This window comes from Hipposideros armiger, unplaced genomic scaffold (assembly GCF_001890085.2).
Source record: "Hipposideros armiger isolate ML-2016 unplaced genomic scaffold, ASM189008v1 scaffold_216, whole genome shotgun sequence".
NCBI lineage: Eukaryota > Metazoa > Chordata > Mammalia > Chiroptera > Hipposideridae > Hipposideros > Hipposideros armiger.
This window is the reverse complement of record NW_017731566.1, coordinates 1,011,889-1,032,131: the sequence shown is the minus strand read 5'-3', so window position 1 is coordinate 1,032,131 and position 20,243 is coordinate 1,011,889. Positions and strand designations below refer to the sequence as shown.

At 46.3% G+C, this 20,243-nt stretch overlaps 1 protein-coding gene across 1 annotated transcript in view; it reads right to left on the bottom strand.

The window, feature by feature from the left end:
• Positions 1 to 20,243, bottom strand: part of ADAM12 (ADAM metallopeptidase domain 12) — a 309,331-nt gene that overhangs the window by 249,046 nt on the left and 40,042 nt on the right. The window lies entirely within an intron of this gene.

Genomic DNA, 20,243 nt, shown 5'->3' with positions numbered 1-20,243 from the left:
GAACTTTCATGTTTCTGAGTCAAATGTGCAAAAACTTGGATATAGGCAAAAGGAACAGGAGGGTGGGAGTGGGGTGGTATAGCTGGAACAGCGGGGTTTTGGAGCGGGGGTTGTGTATTTATGTGAGATCAAGGCTTGTAGGGTGTGGCCAGTTGGCAGGAAGATTTGAGGACAATCATCAAAAGTATGCATTAATCCTGAGCGATGGAAAGGCAGGGACTAATACGAGTCCACTGAGAAATACTCAGAAGATAAAACACATGGGGCCGCTCTCCTCTCATCCAAGCGGACGACATCACACTTTGCAAATACTCTTATGTCTTTCCTAATTTCAGGGCATGGTTACTATTCTGGCTCCTTCGTTTACAGCCTGTGACCGGGGCCTAATCACGTAATCCTTTTCGATTTTAAGGAACGTATATGGGTAGCATGTCTCATGACCATGGGACAGCTTGAGTCACTTAAGAGAACTTTCCAGTCCAAATAATGTACAAAAAACATCCTGGCCTTATCTAAAATTTCAACATTCTCTGGAGAAGCAACAATCTGCAGTGTGTTCTCCAGAGGGTTTCTCAGGGTCATCCAATTTTGATGCTTAAATCAAATAATCATTTGGCTTAATTCTCTTATTGTTCCTCAACCCCGCCCCCCCATGTTTTTATCCTTCCAAACTGTTCATTCTGCTTCGCCACACTCGTTTCGGTGCCAAACTCTGTGAGTTCAGCCTCCAGCCTTCAGACCGCCCTGCCACAAGATGGGGACTCAGACGAAAGCCTTGCTAGCTTGTTACTGTGATCACAGATGTGCCTCTGGATTCCTGCTCCCTTTGCATGCGATCTCAGGGAGTTGGGGCTGAAAATGGAAAGTCAACATCTTTTAGAAAGGAATTGGTCTTTTATGATATTTTGAGAATGAGAAATGAGTTTTAGCAAAACCAGAAATTATTATGATAACAAAGAATGCAGATACATGGGGAGAACCCACACCTTGCAAGAGGACACTTAGGAAAATGAACAGAGCCCGAGGTACAGGAAGGGGAAGGGGTCTTAAGGGTTTGAAATGATGCCTAAAAAATCCACAGGTGTCTCCTGTCTGAAGCCAGTTTGCACTCAGTTGGTTTTGAAAAGGAGACCGCCAGTGGACAGGACCCTCTCTTATGCTAAATTGAAAATCACCACTAAAAAATAACGTCTACAAAGAAAGATTTTTAACATAGGCTATCCATACCATTACCAAAGAATCTGTCTTTCCAGAATTAGAAATGTCTGAACTGTGTGGATTGTCTGAAATTGGAACTGACTAGATCCAATTTCTACTAGCTGGGCACAGTGGCTGTGATGCTAGAAGTGACCTATGCAAGAGCGGAGCAGAGGGACAAGTGGCATGGCTCTGGAACAGGCTGCACCTTAAAGATAAAAGAACATAAGCCAAGGAAGGTACAAAGTTGAAAGCAAGCTGGGTGCTGGGAGGACACGGATGCCTGCGGGAAAACCAGGGCGTAGGGAGAGAGGACTGGTGTGATAACATTTTATATTTGGTGGGCTAATCATTTTCACGTACATGAAGTGAATGTTTAAGTACAGTGTGACCCATTTCTGTTTCAGGAAACAGATATTCCTTTCCCCACGCTGGTCAGTAAAACACCCATTCATCGCAGCATGCTTTCCATCCTTCCGGTATTTCCAGTTTCTCGTGCTAGCCTATGGCTGTCACTGATAGAACAACAGCTGTTTCTATAGCTGCTGTCATTGTGCTGGAGAAGTACAAATGCTGGTACTGCTTTTCTAAGCAACCCTGTTCTTTTCCCCCTTGTTAAATTGGTCTTTTATGATTAGTGGGGATAGTTAAATAGCTGTAGAAATCTAATGGAAAAGAGGAACGTAACAGCCGATACAAGGGTCCCAAGCCATTTCCCTAAGACAGGCCATTAAGTGACCTCCTAAGAACAGAAGATTTCCACAGATCATTTTCCCCTCAAGATACATATTAAAGGCCAGGAAGAAGACCCTTCCCTATTCCTAGCTCTTGGGAATCTTTTGAGGTGAGATATGATGCTTTGAGGAAAACCAGAGTATTGTAGAAGGAAGTGATTTGTGCACAGTAGGGAAGCAAGCAATATGTTTGCATCCTGGCCTGCCCACATGCATGCTTTGAGACAGGCTAACCGTGCACAAATAAGCCTCTCTACCCATGGTGACGCAGGCTCCCTAAGTCACTGCAGGTATTGCCTCACCTTGCTTCTCCTAATAGTAAGACCACCATTCCATTAATGCCTCAAAGTGGCTGGTTCAAAGAAGGGTGAAGATCCTAGCCTGAAGGAATTTTTTAATTCACACACCATGGCATAATATTATTTGACAGCAGACTATGAATCAGTTAAAGAAGCGTATTGTAAATTCCACAGCCTTTCTCAATCTGACTTCCTCCAGGGATTACAGTGTAATGCCTTATGACATCCATTATACATAATGAATTAACTTCTTTCTTATGCATTTAAGTCGTGCTGGTTATGTGTCATTCTTGGGAGAATTGAGAAAATACACAGTCAAATCATTTTTTTTGACTCTGTGGTTCAGATGAGAAACTCTGAGAAAGGTTATGCCTCCCACAAACACCAGCAATCAATCAACCAACCAAGCAACCAATGAAGATAAAGAGAACACAATATAGAAAAATGGAATACTAAGAAAAGAAAACAAAAACAAAACCTACATTAATCCAAAACAAAGTAGGAAAAATAAACATAAAAACAGATGGGAAAGTAGAAAATAAATAGCAACCACTTCAACAAAGCTAACCATATCAATAATTACATTAAATATTAATGTAATTTATGGCAGATTAATGGCAGAGATAGACTGTGTGGAAAAGTAAGACTTAACTATATGCTGTCAGCAAGAAACACACTTTAAATGTAAGAATGCAGATGGGTTAAAAGTTAAAGGATGGAAAATGATAGATTACAGAAAATGAAGTAGTACTTGATAAGTTGGATTTCAAATTTTTAAAATTCTGCTAATCAAAAGACGTCATTAAGAAAATATAAAGTTAAGCCGCAGAGTGGCTTATATTGCTCATATTTGCAATAGAAAGGATTTGTATCCAGAATACAGATCCATTTTGTATTTGAAAACAGGTAGCGGGTACCACTCAAGAAGGGTATAAACAACCCATTTAAAAATGGACACAAATTTTTGGATATTTCCCCAAAATAAAAGACATTTGAATGGCCAATAAGTGCACATAAACATGGTCAATCTCATTAGGTATTAAGGAAATGTGAATGAAAACCATAATGAGATACCAATATTCATCCATGAGAATTCTGAGATTAAAAAAAAAAAGCCTGAAAATACAAGCGTTGGTGAGAGTCAGAGCAACTAGAAAGCACATATACAGGGGTGCCAAAAAAAATGTATACACAGGACTTGTATTCAACTTTTGTTATTGGTATATATTGAGTATTACAATTTCAATACAGATTTTTCCTTTCTTAAAATGTTTATATATTTTTTTTGCCTCCTTCTCTCTCTCTCTCTCTCTCTCTCTCTATATATATATATATATATATATTGCTGGTAGAAAAGTAAAATGGCACAACCACTTTGGAAAACAGTGTGACAACTTCTTAGAGAGCTAAACATGAACTTGGCATTTGAAACAGGAATTCCACTCCTAAATATTTTCCCAAGAGAAATAATGTGTCTATACAACAATTTACAGGGTGATAATGATAACACCTTTATTCTTCATAGCTCAAAACTTGAATCAACCCAAATATCCCTCAAGAAGTGAATTTGTAAAGAAACTGAAAGATCCAACAATGAGTTACTATGATACCAACAACACAAACGAATCTTAAACACATTATGCTCATCAAAGGGAGTGAGACACAAAAGAGTACATAGTGTATGATTCCGTGCAGTATATGAATTTCTAGAAGAGAGAAATTTGAACATTAGTGATAAAAAGAAAAAAAGATTGGGGGCAGAGTTGATGAGAGGGACTGATTGCAAAGGAAAATTTGAGGATGATGAAAATATTCAATAATCTTAATTTTGGTGATAGTTTCATGGGTGTATACATTTGTGAAAATTTACTGAATTGTATACTTAAAATAGGTACATTTTATTGTTTTTGTTTGTTTGTTTTATTGCAATTAAAAATCTCCACTGTGATACAGTTTTGCCTATCTATGATTTTAGGTCTAGTAATTTTAGTGGTATATATTTTGAAAAAATTCTAAAGGAAGTTTTTAAAATTAAAGGGAAATGATTGCAGGTAGAATTATGGCAGGTTCCTCTCTTTTCATTATGAAAAGTTCCTTTCCTTTTTTTCATGTCTAGTTACTTTTTATTTCATGCCAGACATTGTATATGAAAGTACCATACAGGCTCCAGATGACCTTTCCACCAGAGGGAGGGCAGCCTTGCCTCTGGGAGCAGGTTAGACCCATGTGCTAAGCCCTTCACCTGTCAGGAACCAACCTGGGTCAGGGCTGGGCTGCATGCACTGTTAGTAAGACTCAGCCCGTGTCTGGCTAGTGCCTATGTTTGAGGGCCACCCTTCCAGGTCCTGATAGTCCAGAGGGACTCTCTTCTCTGCAAGACTGCAAAAGGTTCAGTTGTATCTTTTGGAGGTTTGACGCTTACTCTTTAGCTTCCTTACCCGCGTAAATTTAAAGTCTGGCACGAGGGGAGACCGATTATGGGATTGCTGCAAGCCCCATTCCTCTAGCTGGATCTGTGGCCCAGTCACCGAGAGAGTGGGGGGGATTTCATTCCGCCTTTCCCACCCAGCTGCCCAGCCTCCTAAACCACGCCGTAACTCACATGTAAATGCACACTATTGAAGTCAGACATTTTCAGTGGCCCAAACCTTTTCTTGACTACTTGGCACATCCCCATGGAAATCTTGCTCTCACTGTTCATTTATTTAGCGGAGTATAAAACCAAACTTCTACACAGTCACTGGTTAAAATTAATTCAAGTTTTAAGTGGTGTTTTGACTACTTTTTTCAAATCTTGATTTTCTATTTGAGTAAACATCCTCAAACTATATCCTGGAAGTTTAAAAATATCCACTGCAAATTGGCTGATGGCTGGTGTGCTTTGCTGTGGAGCACATCTGAACGTCTCATCTCAGATAAGAAGCATTATCTGTGAGCAACTGCAAGTAACAGCTGTGCCATGCTGAGTCCTGTTCATGTGACATCCAGAGCTGAAGGTCAGATCTTATCACTTCCCAGTCCTAGAGCGATGCCCGTGTCAGCTGTCACGAAGCTTCTTCTGGGGTAACTGGAAAGATACATTCACACAGTTGAGCAGACACCCGCCATTTTGCCAGCTTGTCTTCCATTCTCTTTGGGGGAATCACCTCACTCATACTCAGTTCCTGCGATTATGTTGACAGTCTCCTTGTCCAGTACCAGAGGCGGAAATACGGCCCAGACTTGATCACTTATCCCATTCCTCTGACCATATGCATCATTTCAAGTGTTGACACATGACCCAAATTAGTTCTCAGAGATCCAATCTGAGGACTCTTATTTACATGGTTGATATGAGTCTATAGCCATCGGCAGCTTTCTTGCCGCTATGACTGGGTTCTCTGAAAACAGAGCTAGTAGAGAGGAACTAAGCTCAGCGATTTACAGAACAAATAGCAGTTTTGAGGACACTGGTTGAGTAAGTTGGAGACATTGGATCCTATCATGTCTGAAACCAGGAAATACCCCAGGACTTTTCAGTTTTGTGATTAGAAAAAAACAACAAAAACAAAAACCCTCTTTCACGAGACTTTCATTAGTTTGCTGTCAGTCATAACCAAGAGTCAGTTTATTCATTAGGTAATTCTCAACAACAGATGATCATTCTCAGCCAGAGTCCATCCCAAAACAAAGGCCAGCATGGAGAGTTGGGTCCAGAGGGTGGACGTATAATGAAAGTGTTCCAATTACATCACATTGAATGGGGATTCATGCTTAGAAATTGGCTGTTACAATCCGAATACGGACGCCGCTAAGCCACTCAGAGGACTCCTCTCAGCTTTAAGAGGAAGCAGGGAAACCCACCTGCAGAGAACAGCAGCTAGAGAGAATGGCATAATATCCAGACTGAGATGATCCAAGACAGTGGGAAATATGGACCTGAACCTTGCCAGACGGTCAGGGCTGGAGGGGAGGATTTTTGTCATGTCAGCAGAGGTGACAGTGGAAATCCTGGAGTTTGGTAAACAGGTCCCCAGGGAGAATGCAGGGAAAGGGAAGTAGACAGAAGACAGAGAGCCTTGGGAGCTGCACAGATTTAAAAGGCTGGCGGCAGAGGCCAGGGACAGGGTAAGAAGCTCGTGGGGCGGTCAGGGAGGTAGGGGGACAAGGACAAACCTGGAACCAAGAAATCTAGAGGCAGCAGCTAGAAGAAACAGAAAGAGATCACCAACTTCACAGACCAAAAGGCAGAAGACCCCAGAGACGGAGAAAAGCTCAAGGACTTTCCTAAGGATGCTGCTGACTTTGCCGAAACGGTTCCAGGTCAGGGGGTGAGAGTGGGGGCAGGTTAGAACCAGGCTGCGTCAGTACACAGCACATCCCTGGTGAAAAAGCAAACCCAAGTGCCACCCGCTGCCTCTGAGAAGCCTGGGGGTTGAGGTGGAGGCAGAAAGGTGGACATATAGGACCTGGGGGTTAACTCGAAAGAATACAAATGTCATGACTCCGTCTTTGATTGTAAACCACCGCTTAGGGTGCCAGTCTATCTTTCAGTGGGATGGTCTAAGAAACTTACTCAGTAAATAAAGGTGTAAAGCTATGATGCAGAGTAGCACACACTCAGTAAAATGATCAAGAGCTGCATTAGGTCTGTTCCGAAGGAAGGGACCAAAATACGAAACTGTGTACTATGAAGAGAATAATAAGATTTTGACCAGCATCTACCACGCAAGGTCAGACAGGATCCTAAAAAGTAGAAGCCAAGTTTCTTGCCTTTAGGGGGCGCCAGTCTACGTTGAGGTCCCGCCCAAGATAAATCCTCCAGGAAGCCTCCTCTGGGCTGAGCCTCTGAAATATTAAGACTCTGCCCCCACGGAATTTGGGGACCACCCCGCCTCCCCCAGGCTGGGTGTGGTTCTAGCACAGTTCCAGAAACACTATTTTTCTCCACTTAGGTGTTTGTCTCTTCTGCGGGGCTGAAAAACGCAAGGGGGCAGGGATTGTATTTTATTTGTCTTCGTATCAGAGAGGCTGGCACAGAGCAGACAATTAGGGTTAGCAGATTTAGGAAAAGAAAAAAAAAACGACATCTAGTTAAATGTGGAATTCAAATTCAAATACTGCACGGAACATACTTTCACTCAAAAGCTATTTGTTGTTTGTCTGAAAGTCAGATTTCACTGGGCATCCTGTGTTTATCTGGCAACACTACCTTCCATCCACGTTTGCTCAATGAATGCAAAGGTGTAACTGTGGCAGGTGGGAGAGGAAGCCAACTGGGAGAGGACAATTACTCCTTCTGAACCCATTCTCCCAAAACAGTAATTTTTAAAAGTAGTATGATGCTGAAGGCAGTACATGGGCAGTGCAGTTAAGACCATAAGAAGAAGATACGAGAAAAGTTAGGAAAAACCTGAAGCCGGAACACCAGATAAGGGACCACGGATGGGCGGAGGAGGCAGTCCAATGGTGGGGCCTCTCCCACCTGTCCACCAGCTGGGTCCTGCCCTCGCCCCGCCCAGGATCACAAGCTCCTGGCTGTGCTTCTGGATGACGGTGGTTGAATTTAGTTGGTGTCTCTCCTCAATGCAAATACAAAAGGAGAAACTCTATGTGCAGCTGGGTGGTCTGACCACAGGGTGGGGCATTCAGGGACTGTGGGGTCAGCAAAGCCTGGGTGGTCAGGGAAGGCTTCAGGGAGGAGGCAGACCTGTGGTGGGGCCTTCAAGGGGGAGGAAAATATAAACAGGCTGAAACCTCTTCTTTGGTTCTAACTCTGAATTTTATAATTAAACCTAAAACCCAAGCCAATCAGGAGACCAAGATCGTGGCTGGCTTCCTTAAACATCGAGTTTGTTTATTGTTTTAGCCTTTTCCCTGTTTCAGTAACAAGCGAGTCTCTTGTATTCTCAGCAGACAACAGCCCCCTCAACCCTGTCGGGACCAGCACTTTTTTGCTAACAGACTGTGAACTGCGCGCCCTCTTACTGCCGGCCACGTGCACACACTCACCCCTGTGGCAGGCGCTGCCAAGCTAACAAGCATTTCAGTCAAGTCTTCAGGTTTTGCATTTTCCTCTTTTTTTTTTAATGTTAGGTGACACCTTCTTACTTACTTGCCTTCCTGTGACGTGGGAGCCAACCTCTTTTGTTCAAATGAAGACAGGATTTTAGCTGCTACTTTGCTTACAGGTGTCAGTGGGGGCTGCAGCCATTTGAGGGCTTGCCTGAAATTGGTGGGTCCACTGCAAGGTGGTGCATTCACAGGCCTGGCACGGTGGCGCTGCCGCCTACTGGTGGGAGGACTCAGCTCTCCACATGGACCTCTCCACACAGGTCGGCTTAGGTATCTTCATGGCTTGGCAGCTGGAGTCCCCCAAAGGGACAGATCCAAGAGACCCAGGGGAAAAGTGTGAGGTCACACACTATACTTCCGCCTTATTCCACTGGTGAAACAGACCGACTCTGACTCAGTGTGGGAGGGGGTGTCAGAATGGTGAGGATTGTCTGGGAAGCTGTTTATCACAAAGCCAGCTTAGAAAATTCAACTTAGCAAATTTAAAATATGCTAATTGGGAACACAGTCTCCCACCCTGGAAACAGAAGGACATTTTAAGATCTTACAAAAAAATGGCCAGAGGCCCCAGGAAACCACACAGAAGGGAGGCAGAGAGCACAGAGGCCTCATCAACACCATCTGCTTCAAGGTGATGGTCCCATCCGTCCATTACCCAGCCACCCACCCAGATAGGATTGGTGTTCATCACACAAGCTTTATGGTGGACTCTGGGGAACAGTGGTGAGCAAAGGAGATATGTCTCTGTCCTCTTGGAATAAACAGTCCCGTTGGGGAGGCAGACATGAAAGTAGGATACAAGCCAATACAATGGCAACACCCAGTGAGAAGGAAACAGAGAGCAATTACAGCAACCAACATAGTGGGGTGACCAGAAAGTCTTCGTTATGAAGGTGGTTTTAAGGCAGAGATGAAAAGAGGCCTCATCCACCATGTGCGGTGATGAAGGGACTCATGAACGGGAGGCAGGAACAGGTGTTCACGGGAGGGTTCCTAGGGCTCTTCTGGATAGAAGCTCGGAGGAGAAGCCAAGTCAGGAATGCCATGAGAAGATAGGTGTGGAAGATGAAACCATGGACCTTGTCGTCAAAGCTTCAAACAGAGGGGTTGGTGTGCATGGCACAGCCTTGGGGCGGCTTAGATGAGCCGAGGTTGGGGAGGGTACGAGCCAGGAGGGAGGGGTGTGAACAGAAGTTTCAAGAATGTGGGGGGAAAAGCCAGTTTGATTGCTGGAGGGGAGACCAGATGTCCCAGGTGAGGCAGAGCAGAAGCCAGCTGAGGGCAGTGTGGGGGCAGGATATGGCGGGAGAGAGCGTTCATGTGGAATACTGGAGTAGAGCACAGGGGAGTTCAGGGTAGCAGGCCAGTCCCACTGCTGTTTATCATCATCTCACTGGGGCCTCACATTACAGAGTTGAGCTTCTCGTTTTAGGCAAACTTTGGGAGCACCATCCACACACAAATCGGGACACGCCAGAATCAGTCAAGAGACACGACATGCATATTTTTAGGGGAAGAGGTCTGCCTAAGAGCTCATTGTTTATAGTAACATTTTCAATAATTTAAAAATTCAAGCGCCTAAGGGAAATGCTTAATCGATAAACTGTTTATGAAAATGATTTCTTTATTTTTGTGTGGCATTCATCAAACCTAAATAGAAAACCACTAGACCAAAACAAAAATCAAGATAAAAGTAAATGAAATGAAATAATTGAAAAACCGGGGACTCTCAAAGTACACATAACTATGAACTCAAATGTCTTTGGGGACCTACTGTGTGTCAAGCACTGTGATGGACCCTGAGGATGCTGAGATGAACAGTACACAGTGCCTGCCTTTTAAGATTCCACAGTTTCCCTGGGAAACCAATAAAAAATCCAGCGGTTATGTGTGGATAACATGTGCCACGCTGCGTACTCAGATAACCTGATCCGTGATGACGGTACTGACCAAGCACTTGGGTAATCTGAAGCCCTAATGGAGGTTCTGACTGGGTTCACAGCAGCTAACCAGACGCTGACAACGGGCATGAACATGAGGAGTTTAGAAAAAACTGCCTGTCTTAGTTTGCTTGGGCTGCTTCAACATAATACCGTACGCAGATTGGGGGGCTTAAACAACAGACATTGATTTCTCACAGTTCTGGAGGCTAGAAGTCCAAGACAAGGGTGCCAGCATGGTCAGGGTCATGGTGAGGTCCCTGGTCCGAGCTTGCAGATGGCCACCTTATCCCTGTGTCATCCCATGGTGGAGAGAAAGCTCTGGTCTCTTCCTCTTATAAGGGCACTAATCCCATCATGGGGGCCCCACTCTCACCACCTCATCTAAATCTAATCACCTCCCAATGGCCCCCATCTCCAAATGCCACCACAGCGGGGGGTTAGGGCTTCAACATGTAAATTTAGGTGGGGGGGGCACACCAACATTTGGTCTGTAACACCAACCAAAAAGGTAACTTCTGCGATGAATCCCCAAAAATGAAGCCATGATGTGCTAAATGAGGGGCTCGGTGAAGGGAAGGAACGAGTGTGTAGAAACCCTGTGCAGAGCACAGATGCAGGAACGTGCATCAGGGGGCTATAAGTAGTTGTCATAGGTGAACCCCAACATGAGGAAGACGGAACGGGGGTCAGGTTAGGTACGTCGGCCCTGCATTGAAGGTTTGGGTCTCATTCTGAAAGAAACGGGGAGTCCCTGGTGGGCTTTAAGCAGTTCTGAGACACAGGTAAGGATGGGTTTGAGAGGACAGATGCTGAGGGTCCATGAAGATGCTACTAAGATGTGCCACTAAAAACCAGATTTTCTGAGAATATTTCATGGCTTGGGGTGTATAAATCATCATTATCATCATCATCATCAATCATCACCACAATGAATCCTGGTGTGGGCGAGACACTTAAACACCATCTTTTCACTCTTAACAAGAGCCCTCTGAAACAGAAACATTTGTGGGTTTCTGTTTTTAATGCAGAAGCAGAGGCTCAGAGAGGTCATGTAACATGACAAAGGTCACAGAGCGAGGGAGTGGCAGTGCAGGGTCTGACTCCTGAGGCCCCATTCCTCTTGGCTAGGCCACCCTGTAAACAGTCAGCTCTGCAGGCCTCAGTGCTGAGGGGTCCACCTCACCACTAGACCCGCCCCTCTGCAGGCTAAGACAGTTCCTGAGCCAAGGAGCACCTTCTAGGTGCCGTCACTGGGGGTGTCCTCTTGGGGGCGGTGGGATCCCACTGCCCCCCACCCCCATCTCACTGCAGGACTATGATTTTTCGTAGTAAGAGTGCAGCGATTTGGGGAATGATATGATAAAGGATGATACTTCATTTTGAAAGGCCAAACTCGACTTCCTCTACCCAAATGCACACAGGAACACCAATAATGCCATGTTGGCTCTGGGTGTATTGATCCAATGGTGGAAGTGTCTCAGCCAGAAGCACAAGGCTCTGGGAAGGGCCCAAAGACCCATGACAGTGCGGCCACTGGTCTTTTGTTCTTCACCAGCAAGGGAAGTGGGCCCAAAGGTCCCACCTCCGTCCTGGCTTTGTCTTCACTGAGGTGAGGCTCTCAGTTTGCACGGGTCTGCACAGACCATGAGCCCCCCCAGCCAGCTCCCTGCTCTGGTCTCCTCACAAGCCTGCACCCCGCTTCCTGTCTCTAGCATAACCTATCTACTGCCTTGCCATCGCTTTCCCTCCTAAAACATTCAATTTCAGACCTCTTCTAAAACTACCACCCTAAATGTCACTCAACTACCAAAAACCTCCAGTGGCTTTCCACTGCCCTCAGGATGGAATGCTGACTTCTTAGCACGACGGTCAAGGCCGTGCTTAACCTGAAAACTCCTCACCCCAAGCCCCAATCCTGGTGGTTATCATATCTGTGATAGGCACTTAAGAGCCACTTGTGAAAATAAAGAGAGAAAAAGTATGACTCATAGTTTTCTACGCTCCAGAGCACCGGAAATGCCGAGCACCAGTTCCAGATCGCGGCTATGACCCTTTTCCATAAGGAGACGGAGGCATGGATGGTTTCCACAGGCTGCCTCGGTCTGTACAGAAGCTAGGACTTGTCACTCAAGTAACGTTTCTTCGCATTTGATCCAGAAATCTAAGCAAGGAAATTCTAAGGCTAGCTGCTGCAAATAAAACAGTGAAATTAATTTGCTGTCGTGGCCGTAGGAATTTCTTGACAGGAGCTGCCTCCGAGGTCAATGAGTGAAGTGGGCCAACTCTGTGTGCACTGAAATTCTTGGACTCTGGAAAGATGGGCAGTTGTAACTGGTAAGGTTTCAGTGAAAAACGTACGTGTTGCCTTTGAGGGTATTTACTTAACTGAAGACATACATTTCCACAGCTCCTGGACATTTATTTTATAGGAAAAGATCTTTAAAACGCCTCCAGCCCATCTCCCACCTGCCAGCATTGCTGGCCAGCTCTTCTCCGTAACGCCTGCTGGAGCCAGAAGCACGTCTCCATGTGCCTGTCTCTCAGAACCAAGAAAAATGCACCCAGTGTTTTGTACTGGACTGAGGAACTCTGTGCTGTTTCTGTGCTTCCCAACTGACAGCTTCTGCGCAACCTGTCTAGGCACCTGGAGGATGTGGTGCGGAAATCAGACTCTTACTTTCGTCCTCGGAACTCGGAAAGCGAGCAGTTTGTGTTATGCCCATTACAGGCGTTTCCCGTGGCAGCTGCATTCCCAGAAAGGCTTCCAGACTGAACCAGACGAGCCTCAGTACCTGCCAATGAAACGGCAGGCTGGAAAAACCCAGCTCTGGGACTCCACCGAGACTGTTCTGGAGATGAACCTTAAAATGCTCCCTCCTCCCCTTACTTAGGCCATGAGGCAAGAGGGGGTCTATGGAACCGGAAGTCTTAACTCTCCCAAAACAGCCCAGACACGAAAACTGCAAGCCATCAAACGTCTGCTCTCCCTGCCCCAGATGGGCAAAGACACACCCAGGCGGCCAGCACAGGCCGACCAATAGCTCCTGGGATGGGATGCATTCCCATGTATTTGACTTAAGGCTCTGAAACCAGCAATGACTTTTGGCAATGCAGACACATTCCTATTTGCTGAATAGGCACGGCCAAAGATTATATGCCCCAGTGGTCTTGTTTTGAACTATAAAAGAAGGGTCTAGATTTCAAAGGACCTATGACAGAATTCTCTACCCCTGGTGGGCTCTTAACTCTTCCTTATATTCATTCTGCAGGAGTTGACATCTTGAGTTCTGTTTGAGCAAAGTTCAAAGCAGTCCTGAAATACAACGGCCAGTTCTTGTGCATTTTTTAAAAAGCCAAAATCTCTCTAGCACCTAGCACAGGGCCTGAGACACAATGGATTTTCAATAACTATTTGTTTAGATGAATATACAGAAAAAAACTCAATAGAAAAGCAGGATAATCTTTAATCAGTAAATTTTCCCACCCTCAACATCAACGCTCTGAGATGGAGTTCCATGGAACGGTGCCTTGTCCCCAGGCAGGGCCACCACCCTCCACCATTCCTGCACCGCCCAACTCTCAGAAATGAATGGACCCCTCACCTCCCATTTGTGCAGGGCTCAATTTTATTGGCTGAACATGGCACCCCTTTTCATCCAATAAACATGTATTGGATGAGAAAAAAAGCAAGACACTGCTAAACGTTTAAAACACTGCTTTTTAAATGGTAGAATATGTTTCCCGGTGACAGACAAATGCATTTAAAGAGGTATATAGCACACTTCATTTTAATCATTTATATTCCTTTTATGTGTTTGAGGGGGGAAAAAAATCAATAAATACATCATGCATGTCAAACCATTATGTGTGGCTGCTTCTATAATTAGGGTAAGATACCGCCAAGAGGTCATGAGTGACCGAAGATGGCAAACATGTAAAGTATGTCACCTACCTATACAACTATGGCCCCGCTAATCCCTCAGTGATGGGGAAGCGTGCACGCATAATGTTTCTGCATTTGGGCGGGTCTGTCCACAAACCTTGAGAGGTGTCCCCTGTGAGATGCTTGCTGGGGTAAGACGTAGCATTTAAGGCCAAGGAACTGAGCCCGGCTAATGGTTCCCATGGGAACGGGGAACCCCCATGGAGACACAGCCCATAACCCTGGTCTCATTAGCTCTGTGCTCTCACCAACTCTGTTTTGGGTTTATGACCAAGTCTTTAAATTATATGCTGGGAAAATCAGTAGGTTCGAGCAAAAAGAAGAGCCTTAGTACCTTCACGGGGTAAAACTTGCATCTGAAAACGGTTATGGCAGCAGAATAAAATCTTTCTGTGTGCCACTTTTAGAAAAAAAGGTCAAATTAATTTTAAGTAATTAGAAGAAAGGCAGCCTTGAGGCATGGATCAACTGAGGGGAAAATGAGAAGGCAGAGTTAGGTCAAATGCTGGAGAGCTGGGAATTAATTTTTAGAAACAACGTATTAGGGAAGAGAACATCATGATTGGGTTTGATTTCAAGAACTGACTTAGGTTACTGAAAATAGCCATTCCCCTTTTTTGACCTGTATAGGTATAAGCCATAAAAAGCCAATTCCTGCTATAATTTTTCCTCCACAATGTTGAGAATTAAATATATCCTGCAAAAAGGTGTACGGTGCCTCAGTTATGACCCAGCATTTAAGATTTGTTCTTTTAAGGTCTAGCAAGACTGCATGCATGTATTTCCTTTCTCTGTCAGCTGAGAAGACCAAGAAGCAGTGACACTGCAGTGGCCATGAGCACACCCAGTGCCCAGATCTTGGTTTCCAATACCGTTCTCCACTGCACCCGGACTCCTTGGAGAAATGGTAGATTTTAAGACTGGGGCAGGAAATACATGAGATAAACCTGGTACGTCTTGTAGTGACAGAAAGTAAGGAAACAATGATAACCTCTGTTGCAACAATGTAAATGACTATATCCCCTAGCATTATCCAAATTTATTTTAAAATATAGTATTTTAAAAAGACCCACTCCATGATGATGCTTGTGGTTTGTTTTTGTTTGTGTGTGTGTGTGTGTGTGGAGGGGGGAGTAGTTGCAGAAACTGTAGGAAGACCCGATTCGATAAAGACAATCTTTTTAAAAAAATGATGCTAATGCTTTGCTAAGAGGTCATATGAAATAAATGAATTAGCAGTGAGGGTCATGGAGATGTGGTCCCAGAGCCCCTCCTAGATCGAGGGGCACGCTCCCAAGAGGGCGATACCGTGGGATCAAGCACAGCACCTTGGCTTGCTTTCTCCTGTGTGTGTGTTGGCCAAAACGGAAGAGTGGACAGGAAAGGCCCTGGCAGGGAGCCCTCTCGGATGGCAAGCTTGACTGGGGGGAGTGATGGCAAGTGCTCCCCACACCTGCCCTCTGGACTGTACCCTCACTTCCGATTTAGGACCCAGTCTTGACAAGATGCACAAGGGAAAGAAAGCTAAAGGTTTTCCAGGAGGCGGCAGAGCATTGTGGAAAGAACACCAGACCAGAATCCCACGGACCTGAGCCCAGTCACGAGTCCTGTCACTTCACCTTCTAACCCTGTCAACTTCTGCATGGTTACCTGCAAACATGCACAGCAGCACCCACCTTGCAGGGCTACTGCAGGCACCGATGAGATGCTATCTATAGTACCTCCAGCTCAGAGGTTGCAAACTACAGCCAAAGCCAGTGGGCCAATTCCAGCCCACTGCCTGAGAGTTAAGAATGGTTTTACATTTTTAAATGATTTTTTAAAAATAAAATAAAGAATACCTCGTGACGCATGGAAACTATATTAAATTCAAATTTCAATGTCCATAAATCAGTTTAATGGGAACATGGCCACGCCCATCTGTCTAGGTATCATCTGTGGCTGCTTCTCCGTGACAATGGCAGAGCTGAGTAGCTGTGACTGAGCATGGAGGACCCACACAGCTGAAGATGCTTACTGTCCAGCACTTCAGAGAAAACATCCACCGGCCTTTGGTCTAGCTCCATCCAAAGTCAAGGGGAGGTTCTTAGCGAGTCTCCTGACCCTTCTCAGCCATGCCCCTAGTGCACTGGTTCTTAACCACGTGCGATTTTGCACCCCCTCCCGCAGGGGACATTTGGAGTTGACAAGACTGGAGGGAAGCATGCTACTAGCATCTAGTGGGTAGAGGCCAGAGATGCTGCTAAACATCCTACTGTGCACAGGACAGCCTCTGCCCCTACACACGCGACAAAGTTGTCCAGCCCCGATGGCAAGAGAGCCAGGTTGAAGAGCCCTGCCACAGAGTAAGTGGAGGCCCAGAAGGAGTTAAGGGAAAGGGAGTGGCTCCCATTTACTGAGCATGCTGGGGGCGCTGCGTCAGACAGAGAGTAACCACCACCATCTCCTTTACAGCTGAGGAAACAGAGGCTCAGCAAGGGCTAGTCACTGGCCCAACGTCACACAGCAAGGCAGAGGCTGTGCGGGAGTCTGCATCCATTTCTGCACACTCCAGTACTGTTTATCCTTCCCCTGTACATGGCATTGACCCTGGAAAACAGCTCAGCTCCCAAAGATACAATGGTACCAGGTTTACCTCTCCAAGCCCCCTCCCAAAGGGTGGCATGGTCTTGGCTGGGTGGGGGTGGAGGGGTTATGTGAGGCCAAAACAGGAGTCAAAGCCTGCAGCGGTCTCCCGTGTGCCAGACACAGCCTGTACGGGGGAGTGGGGTGGGGAGAACTGTCAGGCAAGGGATGGGTTGGGGGTATAACAGGAGTTAAGAAGCTGGGGGAACAGAGCATTCTAGGAGACTGTACAGTCTGAAAACAGTGTTCCACCTTGTGAGGCACCATGCATGTCTCGTAGGGACCTTCACAGTAGGTATTTTAATAAAATGATATTCTTAAGAGCGTTACTGGCTGGCCTGCAAGCTAACATAAGCTTGCCGTTCCATACGTCAGAAAGGCTAACCGCTGAGTGTCCTCAGACAAGCTCGACACCGCTGGCTGGCTGCAACAACTCCCGCAACCACCAGAACAGTCCTTGAGAGAAGGGGAAAATCACTCTCTATAGGGCTGGACATGCAAATGCCCCCACACAGAGGAACAGGACCCCGCCCAGAATGGAGAGGCGCACGTGGGGAGTTATTCCAGGTAAGACATTCACAGCCACAGAAGTGAAAAATGCAGCATTCCACCAAGCTATAAAAGACCTCCAAATGATGTAAGAGTACCTATACTTGCTAAAAGGTGGTCAGCGATGTCTAAAAGGGCCGGGTATTCCAAGAGTGGTTTGCAAAGTCTCTGTAGAAATGGAGAGGCCCCCAAGAACCCCTCTGGTGTTTGAATAAACTGCAAACCTTGACTTCAGTCCACTCAATCTTCTATAGCAGCCACAGCCATCGCCCTGGGCAGAATAAGAGTCAGGGCCAGTCAACAAACACTCCGCATTGCTCTAGTAGTGGGTGCCAAGATGGCACTAAGGGATGAGGGCATCCCTTTGGGGGTCGACCGACCCTTTCACAGGGGTCGCTTAAGACCATCGGAAAACAAAAAGATATTTACATGACGATTCATAACAGTAGCAAAATTACAGTTATAGAGTAGCAACGAAAATAATTTTATGGTTGGGGGTCACCACAACATGAGGGGTCGCGGCATTAGGAAGGTTGAGAACCACTGGATAAACCAAGGCCACTGTCCCCCAGGGAGGGCGTGGCTGGTGGGAGAAGAGGAGATATAAACTTACAAAGACAGCACAGGATGAGCTAAGCCCCAGGCCATGAAGTTAGAGTCTAAAGACAGCACAGAGGCAGAAGGAAGACCAGAGGCCGAGTCTCAGAGAATCTACAAAACACCTTACAGTTTTCACGCTTTCCCACAAATTCAAGATGGTCATGTCTTCTGTCCAGAACGTCACTTCTTGGAATGAGCAAAGCTGAGTTGCCTTATTTGGGGGCCTCTACTTCATATTGATATCCAACTGAAGGGGCTGAGTCACTGTCAGGGGGTCAGGAGCTTGCCCTGTGCGAGGCAGAGGGACCACGGAGACGCCCTGAGGAGACCCGAGGATGCGTGATGATCCGAGCCATGTGTCTGCAGCACCTGTTTCTGCCATGTCCACAGGCTCTACCTGCATACTGGGTATGGCTGCACATCACAGGGACACACGTGGGGAGGACCAATGTGGCTGGGGACGTCGGAGTGGGCTTCATAAGAGGAGAGGCTTCGGAAGTGAGCAGGCCTCAGGGACACGGCCTGTGTCAAGCACGGCGGGGAAGAACATGGCATGTTTAGGTAACAGGGTGCCAGTGAGCAGCTGGCGGGCTGAGAGGTGGGAGCTGGGACTCTGGTGTCAGGACGGCCCAGCCTGCAGAGCGCCTGCCTCGGGCGCCATGTGAAGGAGCCTGGCTTTGGGGGCAGGTGGGTACCATGAGAGGCTCCTGAAGGGTGTCTCTAACCTCATGACTGCAGGGGAGATGGGCGGTGACCTTTTCTTCTCGGGGCTATTCAATAGAGAACATGGCGGGGGGTGTGGGTACACTTTGGGTTACAGTGCATTTAAAGTAATTGGGAACTTTCCACTGGAGGTGCCGGAAATCCACTGGAGATCAATGACTAATCTCCGGGCTCAAAGCAGGCCGAGCAGTGCGGGTTCTAAGCCAATGTGTGTTGGAGGACAAATGGTGAGCTCATCCAATGAAACACGCCCGGCACAGCATTTCACACACAGGCCGATGTAAGTGTGACGGCCCTTCTAGCTATCGTTACTCAGGTGAACCGCTGTCCTCTCCCTGCTCCAGGTGCACGGTGAGGTCACATGGCCAGTGAGAGCCCTGAGTCAGAAGTGGGTCTAGGAAGACACTTGGGGGAAACCAACAGTTAAAAGACAAAGCCAACCAGAAGAATAAAAAGCAAGAATTGGAAACATATGAGGAGAAACAAGAGGGAACGGGGTCTCCTCAGGAGCCAAAGGAAGTGAGAATTTCAAAGGAGAGTGAATCAGTGTCAAGATGAGTAAGATACAGAGTGAAAGGCACGCACTGGCTTCGGCACGTTGGGAGGCCACCTATGACCTTGGCAAGGGCAGCTGTGCTGAAGGGTTGGGAGGGGAAGCTGCTACCGAGGGAGCGGAAGGAATGAGGGGGGAGCCAGCGGATGTGCCCGATCCTCTGAGAAGGCCGACTGTGAAGGGGTGAGAGGGCAGTTCTTCGAGGGGAGCAGGGCTCTGTGTTCTCCGCTGTGGAACAGCAAATGGAAATGTAGGAAGCAGACTCCACCTGTGCCGCTTTAATTAGTTGCTATTTGATATTTGATGTTTGAGACCTGCAAGAGGCTAAGGGAAGCTTTGGTTTCATGCTCTAATCCATTTGCCTTTTTATTTTCCATTTCATGTACTAGTTCCGTAATTTCATTCTCATGCAAGAAAGCTAGAAATGGGAAATTTCCTGGAGCATTCCAAGGCTGAGCTCGAATGAGGTCATCGCACGATCAATCACATCTTGACATGTCTTCCCTGCGTCCACGGTTGATTTTTTTTCAAGACATGAAATTGGAGATTGGCCCCTAAAGACACTTTAAACTTTCAATATCACTTTACATGGATGTAGTAGTGTTTTGTTCCCACCATAGTTTTACACCATTGTTTCATCTCATTCTTATAATGGTCCTAAGAGGGAGAAAACGCAGGTAAGCTGATCTTCTTTGTTACACATCACGACAGCAAGCAAACCATGCACCCAAGGTCACACTCTTTCCCACTTCTCTACTCTTTCAGCTAAATTATCAGTGGCCACGGTGGCTTAATTCTAAACTTGTAAAGGACATAATACTATCCTAGCATGTATTTCAATGAGAGAGAGAATCAGCTGAGACAAGCTCACAAGCCCTCTGGTTTCCACAAGGACGAGGTTCTAAACCCTGTTGTGCTCCTGAGGGCACTTATAAAAAGGAAGATGCCTGGGCCTTCCCGAAATCCAGTGAAATCAAACTCTCACAGACTGGATGCCGGACACTGTCATTTATAAGTTTCCAG